This window comes from Lactuca saligna, chromosome 7, assembly GCF_052625555.1.
Source record: "Lactuca saligna cultivar CGN05327 chromosome 7, ASM5262555v1, whole genome shotgun sequence".
Lineage (NCBI taxonomy): Eukaryota > Viridiplantae > Streptophyta > Magnoliopsida > Asterales > Asteraceae > Lactuca > Lactuca saligna.
The window spans coordinates 67,910,337-67,927,710 of record NC_136423.1 but is presented as its reverse complement, the minus strand read 5'-3'; positions in this window follow the sequence as shown (position 1 = coordinate 67,927,710).

Sequence of the window (17,374 nt, the reverse complement as noted above, 5' to 3'; positions counted from 1 at the left end):
AGATATCCTACTTATATATAAATCATGATGTAATCTTTTTTTGTATTTGTATTCAAATAATGTACTCCTTGGTTTTCTCTAAAAAAACAGTTAAGGTTATAAGAGGCAGACTACAACATATATAAATTGTAACAGCCTAAAACAGGATAAAAATTTTCATTTTTAAATCAAGTACTACAAGTATAAAATTTTGTTCAAAAACCATCATAATGTATAAATATCACATCATCAGAGTACAATATCAAAATGTGGAAATAATGGGAGAGAAGCTTGTGCCACCATGTCGGGCCCTTCCCTTTAGTACCGGAAGTACCTGAAACCATAAACACAATATGTAAGTAATGCTTAGTAAGTTTTCCCCAAAGTACCACATACCAACATACAAATTAATGCTATGGGCCAAATCATAGTCTTACATGTAGATCTTGCCGGGGGACAAATCCCGGTCTTCCATACAAATGCTAGGGGCCAAATCTCGGTCTTTCATGCAACTGCCAGGGGCCAGTTTTCATACACGTGCTAGGGGCGAAACCATGGTCTTTCATACACATATCCCACAAGTAATCTGTATCTTATAATGAAAATAATGGGTCGGCCTTGATGCCTTCGACCTATTGATATAATGAGAAAACTCACCTTAGTCTGCTGGAAACACAATACGCTCGGCTGCTGAAAAGAAAGGTTCCACACTATCACAAACAAATAGCCCTAATCAATATTAGTTCATAATCCCAAAACATGGGCCTAAACCCTAAATCCAAGCTCCTAAGATAATGGCCCAATTTTCTTTCCCATAATGGGCCTAACCATGCTTGGCCCAAACAAAAGTAACAGGCTCTAAGGCCCACAAAGGCCCAACAACACCACTTAAGGCCCATTAGCAGAAGTCATAGGCCCACCCGATCTGAACAGGTCAAGGCCCAAAACCAGCTAAGGACTAATGACCCAAAAGCCCCACAAATGTGCAAAATCCCACAGGGAGCGTACACGCGGCATAATATCAGTATGCGCAACATACTTGATCGGCATGCAGTATAGGTTGCGTACACCTTGGTACGGTCAACGTACTAAGTTGCTCAGCACCTTCATCCATTTGGTGCTTAATCCATGCATCCACTTATTCTAACTTCCAAATCTCGGTTATTAAGGGGGTCCTAGGGCATAAAGTTGGCAACTTTATGCCTTAACATGTCATATGGGAGTCCAACATCCATTTTTGTTCATCAAAGCACACATAAAGAACCTAGATTCATGCATGGATTCATATCAACCACCAAGATAACATTTTTATGCTTCTAACAAGCCAAATGGACTAAGATCTAGCATTTATAGCTTCTAGATATGCCTAAACTCCTAAAAGAGAATTCATGGACCAAAATGAGCTTATAAAGAAACCCTAACTCTAGCAATCAAAAGGATCAACAAGGTATGAGATTTTTACCTTCAAAAGCTTCCTAAGATAATACAGATTTGGATCTTGAAGCTCAACCACATCCAAGGCTTGAACACCAAGTTCTTCTTCTTGAAAATACACCAAAACGACAACCAAAGTCAGTTCCAAGCTCAAAAATCACTCTCAATGGAAAAATAGGGTTTTAAGGATGATAATAGTAGTGGAGGTTGGTAAGAGTGAGGGCCAAAAGGTCATAAGTGTGCCTGAATAGGGCTCATGCTTAAAATTAGGGTTTTAACATTTGGCTACGTACGCCCCGCATACGTGGCTCATAGTCCTGATCCAGCATGCCCATGTACGCCTAGCGTACATAGATGTACGCCCAACATCTAACGCCTGCAGATTCAGGCTAGTCAATTTAGAGAAAATAAGCATAAAAAATGACTTTGTGATAGAATATTATTTAGAATAAATAATCTTAACCAAGCTATAATATATGTCACAAGGGTTCCGTACATATAAAGAACACTAAAATTCGAGTTATAACGAAGAAGTTATGACCCTTCGAAGTTTTACGACAAAACCGACACGACACCGGGAATCGTAAAAAGTGAGTTTGCGATAAAATACTTTTTAGCCTTAGAGATCTAAACAAAAGTCACATTATACATTAAACCGAGAACGTGCATAAAAAGAATATCCAAATCTGAATTCGTATGAGGATGTTATGATTTTTCTAAGATTTACTATAGTAGTGCACAATCTGAAATTCGAATTTTAGGTCGATCGATTTTTAGCTGACACAATCTAAATGTGAATTGAATATCCCATTAATAGAAGCTCAACAATATAAAGACAGACGAAAACGGGTGTCGGATGACAAAGTTATGATTTTTTAACGGATTTTACCTGTCTAAGCCTGTTAAAATATATCTTCAAAAATAAAGTCAAAATTAGCCAACAGAGTCTAAATGAAAGTTGTGGATCACTTTGCCGCCTACACGTGGGTATAATGAACATAAAAAATGGAGCTCGTATGCAAAAGTTATGGATTTTAGAAGATAATTATCTTTTGGAATAATCTGCGAGTGACACGTGGCATAATCTTGACCATTGCTTCTCCCCCACATATTGCCACCAAATGGTGACACTTGGCACTCAACTCGATGAGTTGGAGGCTCAAAACTTGCGGAGTTGGTCCATTTCTCAGACTATAAATAGAGGCTCAATTCTTCCATTTCCTCCACACCTCTCCCATTCTTTCTCTCTCAAACATCTCTCTAAACCCCTCCCCATCCCTTGTAACTTCTATCTGCTAGAGGCCAGTCCCGGATCACCAGAAGGAACTGAGAAGAAGAGCTTTTGGCTCAGAAGTTCTGCCCCCACAGAGCCTGGTTTCTAGCCAAACCTCCTACTAAGTGAGTTATGCTTACCTTACTTTAAGTATAACGTATATTTAAGTTCTATATCGTTATTATGAACTTATAAACAATATATATATATATATATATATATATATATATATATATATATATATATATATAATACAAAGTGTTAATATAATATCTTTTAACTACTCGTGGTATGGGGAATCTGGTGTGAAGGGAGGCATAGGGTTGTTGGATTTCAGAAGTACTATAATTGCAAAATGGTCCTACCCTCCGGTGTTTCATGTCTGGCCCTTGTCTGTACATAGTGGTAGAAAAGTATTTCTTAACACTTATAAAACAATATCACTCATAAATAGTCTCTATAAATATTAGACTAAAATCTAGCGGTAATGATACTAGGTTTCGTCGAAGGAGAATAGAATTGTTAGAAGTGAAGCACTGCTCGAGTTTGGAATCATCACTTTAACAAGTGAATGCATAGTCCCTTTCATGAACATGATTTTAATACAAGTATTGATTAAAGTGTTAAATATATGTTTGTGTGTGAAATATTTTTTATTCCCTGAAATACGTGTTAAGGACATATCTGATAATACATGATGATTTAGGGTACATAATGAACCTAAATTAATTGAGATGGATAACAGGTAGTATCTACTTATGAGTGTGGGTGAGATATACATGGAGAGTCGAACTTTAAGATTTTTCATTGATCAGAGAGCATGTATTAGCATAGTTATTTGTCCTTAGTCCGAGAGTATGGAGAGGGCATAGTTATTTATCATTAATCTGGGAGCATGGATTAGACATAGTCAATTGTCCCTAGTCCAAGCATATGGAATGGGAATAATTATTCATCCGAGAGCATGGATTATACATCCTGATGTGGGAGTAGGGATTAGGTAAAGAGGTTAATTTTAGATCTGAGTGTATAGATCATGTCTTTGTGAGGATCGACGGGATAGGGTAAAAATTCTTTAATGAGGTGAAATTGTATATATTGTAAGTTCTAATATATATATATATATATATATATATATATATATATATATATATATATATATATATATATATATATATATATATATATACGATATAACATTGTGGGATTGAAATTCATATGTACTCACCACGTTTCCCAACCTGACCTACTCAGATAATTTGTATCATAGGTATCGATACGAAGGTACATTACATTGAGAGATTAAAGGAGATGTAAATCACCAATGTAAATTAATTTAAGGTTTGTTTATGTTTTTGTATTGACGATGAAATACCAAAGTTTTAATATAAACAAAATACATTTCTTCGAAAATGCTTTGATAATATTATTATCATGTTTTTCTGGGAACAAATTCCGTAATATTATTCTTCAACAAAAAAAAAAAAGAATAATCCGATTTTAAATAAGCATAAATAATTTTTTTTTAAATGACCGTGAATTTGGGGATGTCACAGTTGGTATCAGAGCATTAGTTTAAGTGAACTATGAATAAAGATTTATTTTTAGACTTAAACTTAGAATGCTAAGCGATGATCGTGGGTAATGTGTTTAATATAATTTAGGAAGTACACCTGAATAGACATAAACACTAGCTTATTTAGGGAAGATGCCTAAAATGCTTTTATCTGCTAAATGAATTGTGAGGGTTTATGATGCCATTATTTGATCGGATTTATTGTCTGGTGCCGATGGGATCTGGAAATTTATGTGTTCAGATTTCTAAACATTTAATTATAGTATTAGAACTGGATTGTAACTTTTCAAAAACATAAGGAGATTTATACAACTATCATAAATAAAGCTTTCCTATCTAAATTCTCATCACTGCACACTGGACGTCTTATTTGGTGTATAGATCAACATGGTGGGAACTGAAGCGGATTTGGAAATGCTATTGCTAATCAGCAGATTGTGATTGAGCATGCACCAGAGGTAGCAGCTGAACCCGAGCTAATCACGATGGCAAGAGTACAAGCAATGATTCACGCTATGATGGTCGAACAAAGGGAGGAGTTGAGGCAGATGTTGCTTAATAGGGGTGAACCTATTGTACCCATAGTACAAACTGAACTGAACATTGAAGAGTCAGATTATAATTCGAGCTGAGTCACGAGTCGTTAGAAGAAACCAGCCCAATGGTAGAAATGATGGACAATGATGTAAACATAAGGATTTCATGGCATCCAAACCACCAAGTATTTCTAGAAGCCCAATACCGGTAGAAATCATGCATTGGATCTCCGAGATGGAGATGACGTTTGAAAGCTGCGACTACAACAACAAATAGAAGACCGCTGTTGCGGTTACACTGTTAAAGTCAGGTGTACTAAGCTGGTGGAAGCTACTAGCTGATACAATGCCCAAGGGAGAAGCTAGCTGGTGGGTTTTCGAGTATGACAACATTCCTATGGTACACATGCAAATTAATTTTCCAAAGCAAGAACCTTAATCTAGCATATAGTATTTGGATTCAATAAGTAAACTGGGGTTAGAAGAATACCTTTCTTGTTAACTAGTAGTAACAAGAAATCCTTTCCTTGATCTTGATTTTTAAGAGCTTAGTGCCTCAAACATTGCACCTCTAATGGAGTCACAAACACCACAAGCAAAGAATGAGGAGAAGTAGAAGTAGAAATCAACTAGGGTTTCTTCTGAGGAAGAAGTGGCCAAAATTTGGAGGCTGGGGGTTCCTTTTATAGTTGAGGCTGCTAGGGTTTTCAAGTAGAAACCCTAATTCCCTTGCTTAGGCCCTAAGCAATCCACAGACCCCCATATGATAGGCCTTGGATGAAAACTATATGGACTTCCCATAGATTTTCGTCCACCTCTTATTAATAGGTTCTATTAGCCCAAGCTACAACTATCACTGATTTACATAATCAGACCCCATTCTTTTAATCGGTATCTTTTAATCACTAAATTGATTCCAAATTAATTTCTGATCAATACTAATTAAATAATATGATTTCTCAATTAATATATTATTCTTATAATATATCAATAAATCATTTTATCAACCTCTTTATCCAAAACACATTATGTCCAGTTGCTATGGTGAAAGCAACCCAAAAGGACCATGATACAATCGGTTCAAGTACATACCAGTTATAGTTATAGGCTTAGACACCTAATCCAACAGTCTCCCACTTGGATAAGTCTAATAACTATAACTGCATATATGAGTTCAAAATCCGATTAACAATCATAGCACTCAAAGGCCGCTGTCGAACTCTAACCTAGTCAATGATGCGTCCTTTAGATAAGGGATCATATAATCATCCGTTCTGCAATATATCATGTGGATAAAGACATGTAACATAATCATTCTCAATGTCCAAAAAATTATTTCCCGAATTCTGATTTGTTTGACGTAGAACTTAATTGAACACATCAATTTAGTCATGACCGCGCCCATCACATAAGTCAACACAAAATCATCGAGGGGCCCAAGATATCCCTTTTACCCTCTTAGGATAAAAAGAATAGATAAACTTTGACTTATATACTTGTACTATTTACTCATCAGATCGTACACAACGACACGTTTTATAATATCAAGTTACTGATGCGTTTACGCATTATCAATGCACAACCAACTTGTAAACAACAACTCATATATGTCGGTTTAAATATTATCGTCTCACAATCACTCGTGATAAATTCCATGAAGTGATTCACATGAGCGTGAGTTTAATCCAATACTCAAATCTTATTTCAAGAGTACTCACGTACGTTGCAACAAACCTTTGCTATGTGTAAACACCTAGAAAATCTACAATGTAATTCATGACAGTCTAACCTCATAACTTACTCCCAAAGTATGATTGATTGTGGATAATTTAAACAATCTAATTATTCTGGAAGTAAAACATGCAAAAGTGAAACAATAGTAAACAATCGACACAAGATAGTAAACTTTACTCATAAATAAATCTCCATTACTTAAACACCAAATTTAAATTACATTTATCTATTACAAGTTTCTAAACATCTATCTAATCGCTAAAACTAATGTCATCCCTCAGACTAATGCTCCTCGCATGCTGAACTTGCTTAACCCTACTCAGATGCTTTTTGAGAGGATCTGCAGGATTCTCTTCTGAGGATACCCTCTTAACCACGCGGAGTCCTTCTTCTACTCGATGTCTGATGAAGTGGTATTTTTTATCAATGTGTCAGCATCTACCATGAGCCCTTAGTTCCTTGGTCAAGGCCATTGCTCCTTCATGATCATAGAAAACTTCCATGAGCTCCTTTATGGCAGGTACAACTCCAAGGTCTCCATTGAAGTTCTTCAACCATATCGCCTCCTTCGACAGTTCGCTCACTGCTATATACTCTGATTCACACGTTAAATCAGCCACGGTCTCCTACTTGGCGTTTTTCCGAGTAACTGCTCATCCATTTAGGGTAAACACACAGCCCGACTGATAGCGGAAATTATCTATGTCGGTCTGAAAGTTGGCGTCACTATACCTTGTCACTCTGAAGTCATCACTCCTACCAAGTATAAGGACCCAGTCCTTAGTCCTTCATAGGTACTTAAGAATGTTCTTCACTGCTTTCCAGTGAGCTCTACTCGGGCTCCCTTGATATCACCTAACCATGCTCAATGCAAAAGACATCAGGGCGAGTATATCTCATAGCATACATGATCAATCCAATGGCGAAAGCATATGGCACTCAACTCATTTCCGCTATCTCGGCATCGGTACTCGGACTTTGAGTCTTACTCAGCTTGGTATTACTCTCGATTGACAGTTCCCCTTTATTGAAATTCTTTATGCTAAAACATTTCAGCACCTTGTCCAAGTAAGTACTTTAACTAAGTCCTATTAATCTTCTAAATTCTTATCCCAAGAATATAAGCAACTTCCCCTATATCCTTCATAGCGAAACACTTCCCAAGCAAGAATTTAACCTCCTGCAAGGTCGAGATGTCGGTTCCTATTAGCAATTTCAACATACAAAACTAGAAAGCTAACTATACTCCCACTAGCCTTGACATACACACAAGAATCATCCTCACTTCTATAGAAACCAAACTCTTTGACTTTCTCATCGAAGCACAGATTCCATCTACAAGACGCTTGCTTTAATCCATAAATGGATTTCTCAAGCTTGCACATTCTATTGGGGTATTTAGCATCTACAAAACCTTCTGGCTGACAAATGTAAACATCTTCAGCCAGCTTCCTATTAAGGAAAGAGGTTTTGACATTCATCTGCCAAATTACAAAATCATAAAACCTAGTGATTGCTAACATAACCCTAATAGACTTGATCTTGGCTACTAGTGAGAAGGTCCCATCATAGTCAACCCCTGGGGTTTGAGTAAAGCCCTTCGCAACTAGTCGTGCCTTGAATGTATGAACATTCCCATCCATGTCGGTCTTCTTCTTGAAGACCCACTTGCACCCGACCGTCTTACAACCTAGTACATTTTCAACCAAGTTCCAACTTGATTATTATATATGGACTGAATCTCACTGTCCATTGCCTCTTTCCACTTTAAAGACTCGAGGCCCGCCATCGCTTCCTTGTAGTTAGTAGGCTCATCCATATTTACTAGTGTACTATCACTGATAAACGTATTCACCTTTAACTGTTATATGGAAACCATACAACACAGGTGGAACACTAACTCACCAGAACGTCTTAGAGGTAAGGACTCGTCAACTGGTTCAACAGGAATCTGTTCCTCAGGTTGAGTGCTAGTGTTAGAGGTTCCTTCATCGCTTGATTCTTGACGCTCTTCAAGATTAATTTGCATCCCATTGTCCTTTTGGCATATGAGTTCTCTCTCATGGAAAATCCTTCTCCTTGCTACGAATACCACATTGTCACTAGGTCTGTAGAAAAGATATGCAAAAGATGTTTATGGGTAGCCGATGAAAATATACCGCTCACTTTGAGTTACAAGCTTGTTGTAGGTCTCTCATCTTACGAAAGCCTCACAACCCCTAACTTTGATATGTGCCAACGAGGGAACCTTCCTTATCCACATCTTGTGAGGTGTTTTGGCAACCTTCTTAGTCGGGACTAGATTAAGGATATGGGTGGCAGTCTCTAAAGCATACCCCCAAAATGAGATAAGCAATGAAGCTCGACTCATCATGGAACGAACCATGTCCAACAAGGTTTGATTGCGCCTCTCAGCCACACCATTGAGCTGCGGTGCTCTAAGTAGCGTCAATTGTGAAACAATTCCACATTCCTTAAGATAGTCGTGGAACTCGATACTATCATACTCACCACCCCTATCGGATTTGAGCATCTTTATATTCCTACCCAATTGATTCTCAACTTCTTATTTAAACTCTTTGAACTTTTCAAAGGTTTCCGACTTATGCTTGATTAAGTAGATATATCCATATCTACTATAATCATCGGTAAAAGACACATAGAAGCGGTTAGCATCCCTTGTGGTAGATCTGAAGGGCCTACACACATTTGTCTATATGAGATCCAATAATCCCTCACATATTTCACAATTATCAGTGAAAGGTGATTTAGTCATCTTTCCAAGTAAACAAGATTTGCACGTGTCATATAAATTTAGATCTAATGACTCCAAGACTCCATCCTTTTGGAGTTGGGCTATGTGCTTCTTGTTGGCATGTCCAAGATGACAATGCCACAAGCATGCCTTGTCTAAACCATTAGACAAATCGATATGCAAAACATTATTTCCTAAGTTATCTACAACCATCACAGTTTCATATACACCATTACAAGGCAATGCTTCAAAATAAAAAGTGTCATTATAGAAAGCATTAATAGAACCAATTTCATTATTGAATGAAAATTTAATACCTTGTCTGTACAAACCATGAAAAGAAATAATATTCCTCATCGTCTCTGGCGAGTAGCAAGAATCATTCAACTCTAATCCTAACCCACTACTAAGCACTAAAGAATAGATCATGATCTTGTTGATTGGTGATGATTTCCTATTGCCCATTATCAGGTTCATCTTCCCATACTCCACATCCCTACTTCTTCTTAGCCACTGCAAATAAAAACAAATGTGAAAACCACATCCTGTATCAAGGACCCAAGAACAAGAATGTGATGAGTTTTTAGATTGAATAGTATAAATACTTGCGAAGGTGGGCTTTATCTTCCCATCCTTGATATCCTGCAAGTATTTTAGGCAACTTCGTTTCCAATGCCCCTTGTCATGACAGTAGAAGCATGTTGCTTCTTTGGTATCGGATGATGGAGTGGCAGAACCGACTTTACCTTTGGATCCATTTGAAGAAGATCCATCATGGGACTTTCCCATGTGGTTCTTGGAGGGAAATTTCCTCTTTTTCCCTTTTCCATGTCCTATAGCAAGGACCGGGGCAGCAGCAGCAACGGGAGTGGACTTGACATCTTTGCCTTTTAGTCCACTTTCAACAGTTATTAACAAACCTTGAGGTTTTCTTAAATTGAATTCATCCTTGTTCATATGATAAGTCATCTTGAACTAATCATAACAGGGAGGCAAAGAGTGGAGGATTACATCAATCACCAGCTCTTGTTCAAAGTTGACATTCAACTTCAACAAACGATCAACATACCTTTACATTCTTTGCAAGTGGGTCGTGATGGACTCTCCATCTTTCATCTTGGTTGTTATTAGCAAGGCAACAATCACGTACATTTATTGACGCACACTTTGATGGTACTTTTCCATCAAGTCTTGGAACATCTCGTAAGCTCAGTAGTCCTCGTAGAAACGTTGCAGCTCAGGAGTCATAGTGGCTACCATCATACATAACACCTTTGTCGCGTCCTTCTCGTGAGCCCTATACTCAGCTATCAATTCAGGAGTAGATTTAGTTTCATTTATCTTGTTGAGTTACTTGTCGAGAATGTATTCCTTCTCTTCGTATCGCAAGGCCATTCGAATTTTGTGAATCCAATATTTGAAGTTAGTGTTGGATAAGGTGTCTAAGTCCATAACTATTTCTGGTATGTACTTGACCCGACCCGGCATGGTCCATTTGGGTTGCATGGCACCATGCAATTGGATAGACTAAATGAGAGAAATAACACTTGGAGATTATTAATATATTATAAGTTCTAATATATTAATAATATTATTTGATTAGTTTGATCAAGAATTAATTTAGAATTAATTAAGTGATCAAAAGATAACTAATTAAATATATGGGTTGATTATGTAAATCATCCATATCTTGTATAGTGGGCTAAAAGGCTCCATGGACTATCAAGTTGGGTTCCACCCATAGGATGCTCCATGGATGCTCCATGGGAGTTACAAACCCATGGGTCATGGAAATGAAGAGTCATGACACATTAGGGTTTAACCCTAGATGTGTCAACACTATATAAGTAACATATTCTCCACCCAAAATCGGCTACACACTAAGAATCAAGAGGGCTTGGCCGATTTTGAAGAAGTGAGTATTCTCTCATAAGTTCTTCCAAGAGCATTTGGTGTTGTGTGAAGCATTTGAGGCATCACACTTGGGGTGCTAGGCTCACAAGGTTTCAAGGAACACAAGCAACAACAAGGTAAGTTATTCTATCTATACTTTATGTTAAAATTGTTCCCCATGTATGCTAGATAGGAATATAACCTTGGAATTCAACTTTGCATGACAATTAGACAAACATAGATCCAAGGTTATTAGGGTTGCATGTACACTTAGGAAGTGTTAGAATGCTCAAAACCCATCAGTGGTATCAGAGCCTAGGCTTGTTTGTTCTTATTTGTGCTTAAAAGTTGAAAACAGAATCGGAAATTTTGTTGTCTGCGAATGGACTCGTCGAGTCTATAGGGGGGACTCGTCGAGTCCATGAGTATCTTTAACCAACTCGGCGAGTCAGTTTATGCACTCGGTGAGTAGGGTCGAATGAGTGCAGAATTTCGATTCAGTTGCTGGAAAATGAATTAGAAACATTACCCTAAACTGTTTTGATAATTGAAAACTTGTTTTTGGTGGTGTAATGTCTTTGCTAATTCATTTACAACAACTAGTTATCAAAATTACAAAGTTTTATGTAATTTTTGATTGTGTTCATATTCATGTTCTTGTTCTTATGATGTTTTAGATAATCATAGGAATTATTTGTAACCTATTTGGTAGTTTAATTCTTGATCATAATGTGTTTTAATGGAGTCCATAACTTATCCTTAAGTTATGGAAAACCAAGAGTCACACTTGAGTTAAAACCATTAAGAAAACACAAGAGTTAGAAAAATGAAGAGTCTTCATTTTATTACTCTATTAAACTCATAAGTTACAAGAAATGAAAAGTTTTGAAAGTTACAAAACTTGCCCTCAAGTTTTGGAACAAGTAAAGTTAAGTTAAAACTTTAAGTTCCAACCCCTAGAATTTTAAAAGTTAAAATTCAACCCTTATACTTATATTATGATGATTTAATAATTATATATATATGTATAAGAATAAAGTCGTCTTACCGCTAGTACGCCTCATTCACGAAGCCGGTCTATAAGGTGGGTATAAGGTTGTTGCCTATAAAATGGTGGCTTAATGGGTGAATATTCTCACCCACCGCTTGCTTGACTGGTGGAGGGTCGTTAGCCGAACGGGTAAGACAAGGACTTATAAATTCTCATTCAAAGTATGATGAATATAATAAAGTAACTAAATGTTTATTAAATTCCCAATCTTAGTTACTTTAGGAAAAATGTGAATAAGGTGCTAATCCATGAAATTACACTTTACACTTTGTCTAAGTCGTTAGTGGAGCGTGTGTGGTTAACCGGCACACTAACTTGGACTTAACAAGGTAGGTAAAGGGTGACTTAAGGTTTATTATAGTATCGGTGGAGCGTGTTTGGTTTACCGGCACATCGATTGAGTGATAAACTTTAAGGGTACCAAGTGATTTGCATGGTTACTTCACACCTCGTTTTGTGATCCTCGGCATCCCAGTCACAAAACCTGGAGGGCACTCCCGAGATTGAAACATGCCTTTAAAAAGTTCATTGGATCTCAAAGAATCTAGGAATTTCTAAAACCAATAAAAACTAAATATCTAATATTTCGGTTTTCGTGGTGGAAATTGGTGAATCGTCATTCACCTACCTTTCAAATATGGTATAGCTTAGATTACGGCATACCTCTTCTAAGTTATATTATATTGTGATTGGATCCTAGCCTTAATATTACATTTGGGTGTTTTATTAAAGACTCTCTTAAATCTAAACTAAACTCGTTCTTCTCTTTCAGATGTCTTCAAATAATGCTTCTGGCTCGAATCCTAATGGCTCCTTTACTCTTATGAGTTTGTGTGGGAAAGTCACCTTTGATGGATCCAACTTCAATAAATGGATCAGAAACATCAGGATGATTACCCGCTACGAGGACAAAAAATATGTCCTTGACAAGGAGCTTAAGGAAATTGACGAGTCCACTGCAACTCCCCAGGAGATCGCTGACTTTCATACTCATGAAAGAGATGCAACCAAGGTGGCTTGTATCATGTTAGCCACCATGACAGCTGAACTCCAAAAGTCTTATGAGGATTTCTACCCTTATGAAATGCACCAAGATTTGATGGAAAGATACCATCAAAGTGCACGACAAGAGAGGTACGAAGTCATCTGCTCCATGATAACAACCATGATGAAGGACGGAGAGTCCGTCACGAGCCACATGCAGAAAATGCAAAGGTATGTGGATCGTTTGCTGAAGCTCAATGTGAACTTCCCTGAGGAGCTTGCAATAGATATCATTTTGCACTCCTTACCATCGTGCTATGATCAATTCCGCATGACATATCACATGAACAAGGAAGAGGTCACCCTCAGCAAACTTCAGGGACTTCTCAAGACCGCAGAAACAGGTCTTAAGGGGAAGTCGGTTGCTATCACTCCTACTCCAGACTCAACTCCGGTCTTGGCAATCGGGAAAAGTCGAGGGAGGAAGAGAAAGAGATCTTCAAAGGGTACCAAGGCTCGGACCCTTGATGGCTCTTCTTCAAGTGGAACCAAGAAAGGTTTCATTACTCCTTCTTCTGACCCAAAAGAGGTTGAATGCTTCTATTGCCATGAAAAAGCTCATTGGAAGCGGAACTGCCCAAAGTACCAGCAGGATGTGAAGGATGGGAAAGTCAAACCCAACCATGCAGGTATTTACACTATCATTTCTAATAACTCACCCCATTCGAAATCTTGGGTCCTTGATACCGGTTGCGGTATTCATATTTGTTGTGACTTGCAGGGACTAGGAAGAAGTGAGAATGTGGAGCAAGGAAGAATAAACTTAATCATGGGGAATAGGAAAGTTACACCTGTCACCAAGATTGGAGTTTATACTTTATCGCTAAGTAGTGGGTTAAATTTAGATTTGAATAAATGTTGTTATTCGCCAGAAATGGCAAGAAATATTATTTCCTTTCATGCATTGTACAAACAAGGTTTCACCTTTTCGTTTGATAATGAAGTTGGTTCGATTAATTCTTTCTTTAATAATGTACTTTATTTTAAAGCATTACCTTGTGATGGTGTGTATGAAGCTGTATCTATTGTAGATAACTTAGGAAATAATGTTTTGTGTATTGATTCTACTAATAATAATAACTTGGATAAAGCATCATTATGGCATTGTCGTCTTGGACATATAAGCAAGAAACGCATAGGGCAACTCTAAAAGGATGGAGTCTTGGAGTCGTTTGACCTAAAGTCAAATGATAGTTGCGAATCATGCTTACTTGGGAAAATGACAAAGTCACCCTTCACAGGCTCGTGTGAAAGGGGTGAAGGTTTGTTGGACCTTATACACACGGATGTGTGTGGACCATTCAAACATGCCACAAGAGATGCTAATCGTTATTATTTGACTTTTACTGATGATTACAGTAGATATGGATATGTCTACTTAATCAAGCATAAGTCAGAGACTTTCGAGAAGTTTAAGGAATTTAAACAGGAAGTCGAGAATCAATTGGGCAGGAACATTAAGATGCTTCGATCCAATCGAGGTGGTGAGTATCTTAGTTCAGAGTTCCTCGACTATCTAAAGGCATGTGGGATTGTCTCACAATTGACACCTCCCAGGACACCGCAGTTGAATGGTGTGGCTGAGAGGCGTAATCGAACCTTGTTGGACATGGTTCGTTCCATGATGAGTCGAGCTTCGCTACCAATCTCATTCTGGGGGTATGCCTTAGAGACTGCCGCCCATATCCTTAATCTAGTCCCTACAAAGAAAGTTGCCAAAACTCCTCACGAGATGTGGACTGGTAAAGTACCTAAACTAGACCACATCAAGATTTAGGGTTGCGAGGCTTTCGTGAGACGCGAGACTCATGATAAGCTCGAACCCCGAAGCGAGAGGTGTATTTTCATTGGCTACCCACAGTAATCCTTTGGTTACCTCTTCTACAGACCTAGTGACAATGTGGTCTTTGTAGCAAGAAGAGGAGTCTTTCGAGAAAGAGAGTTTATAAGCCAAGGAGACAGTGGGAGGCAAGTTGATCTTGAAGAAATTCAAGAGTCAAGTGATGAAGGAACTTCAAACTCTAGCCCTCAACTTGAGGAGGAAACTCCTGTTGAGCCAATTGACGAATCTGTACCTCTGAGGCGTTCCACGAGAGTTAGGAGTGCACCTGAGCATTACTATGGATTCCATATTACTGCAGAAGGTGAGACACTTATTAGTGATGAGACACTAGTAAGTCAAGATGACCCTAACAGCTACGAGGAAGCCATGGCAGGCCCCGAGTCTGCTAAATGGAAAGAGGCTATGGATAGCGAGATACAATCCATGTATGACAATCAAGTTTGGAACTTGGTTGAGAATGTACCAGGTCGAAAGACTGTAGGGTGCAAATGGGTCTTCAAAAAGAAGACCGACATGGATGGTAAAGTACACACTTATAAGGCTAGACTGGTTGCAAAGGGCTTCTCTCAAATTCCTGGAGTGGACTATGATGAGACCTTTTCTCCGGTAGCCAAGATTAAGTCTATTCGGGTTCTGTTAGCCATAGCCGCATTTCATGACTATGAAATTTGGCAAATGGATGTCAAAACCGCTTTCCTTAATGGAAAGTTGGCTGAAGATGTTTACATGAGTCAGCCAGAGGGTTTTGTCAGTAACGAGTACCCTAATAGAGTGTGTAAGCTTGAGAAATCCATTTATGGATTAAAGCAAGCACCTCGCAGATGGAATCTTTGCTTTGATGAAAAGGTCAAGGAATTTGGCTTTTCTAGGAGTGAAGATGAATCTTGTGTATATGTCAAGGATAGTGGGAGTATAGTTAGCTTTTTGGTATTGTATGTGGATGACATACTACTCATAGGAAATGACATTCCAACCCCGCAGGAAGTAAAGTCCTGGCTTGGAAAGTGTTTCGCTATGAAGGACCTTGGTGAAGCTGCCTATATTTTGGGGATAAGGATCTTGAGAGATCGGAGTAAAAGACTAATTGGACTTAGTCAAAGTACCTACTTGGAGAAGGTTCTGAAGAGATTCAGAATGCAAGACTCCAAGAAAGGAGAGTTGCCCATCCAGAGTAGCGCCAAGTTGAGTAAGACACAAAGCCCTAGCACTGAGGCTGAGATAGCAGAAATGAGTCGAGTACCTTATGCTTCGGCTGTAGGTTCGATCATGTATGCTATGACGTGTACTCGACCTGATGTAGCCTTTGCCTTGAGCATGGTTAGCAGGTTTTAGGGGAACCCTGGCAAGGCACACTGGACTGCGGTAAAGAATATTCTCAAGTACCTACGAAGGACTAAGGACTGGGTCCTTACCCTCGGTGGGAGTGATGACTTGAGAGTTGTAGGGTATAGTGATGCTAGCTTCCAGACTGATAGGGATAACTTCCGCTCTCAGTCGGGCTGGGTCTTTACCCTAAATGGAGGAGCAATTTCTTGGAAGAGTTCCAAGCAAGAGACAGTGGCAGATTCTACTTGTGAATCAGAGTATATTGCAGCTAGCGAAGCGGCAAAGGAGGCTTTATGGCTGAGGAACTTCATTGGAGACCTTGGAGTTGTACCAGCTATTAAAGAGCCGATGGAAATTTTCTGTGATAGTGAAAGTGCTGTTGCCTTAGCCAAGGAACCAAGGGATCACGGGAGATCCAGACACATCGACAGAAAATACCATTTCATCAGACATCGGATCGAAGAAGGACTCCTCGTGGCAAAGAGGGTATCATCAGATGAGAATCCGGCAGATCCCTTCATGAAGGGACTGACTCGGGTTAAGCATCTCCAGCATGCTCGGAGCATAGGGCTGAAGGATGATATTAGATTTAGTAGTTAGATAATCTCGAAATTTGTAAAGTGTAATTGACATTTGATGATGAATAAAAGTGTTTTATTTATGAGTAAAGTGTTGCTATCTCTTGTCGATCGTTTACTATATTTCTTTTGCATGTTTTGACTTCCAGAATAGTTTTGTTTGGTATAACATATTATTCAAACCTCCACAGTCGGTCATATGTCGGAAGTAGGTATGAATCAAGACTGTCATGTTTGGTTGTAGAGGTCTGGGACAAGGCTACAACAATCATGAGTGCTCATAAGTTCTGAGCATTGGACTCAACCCACGCTCACTGGAATCACTTCATGGAATTCTATCTCGAGTGATCGT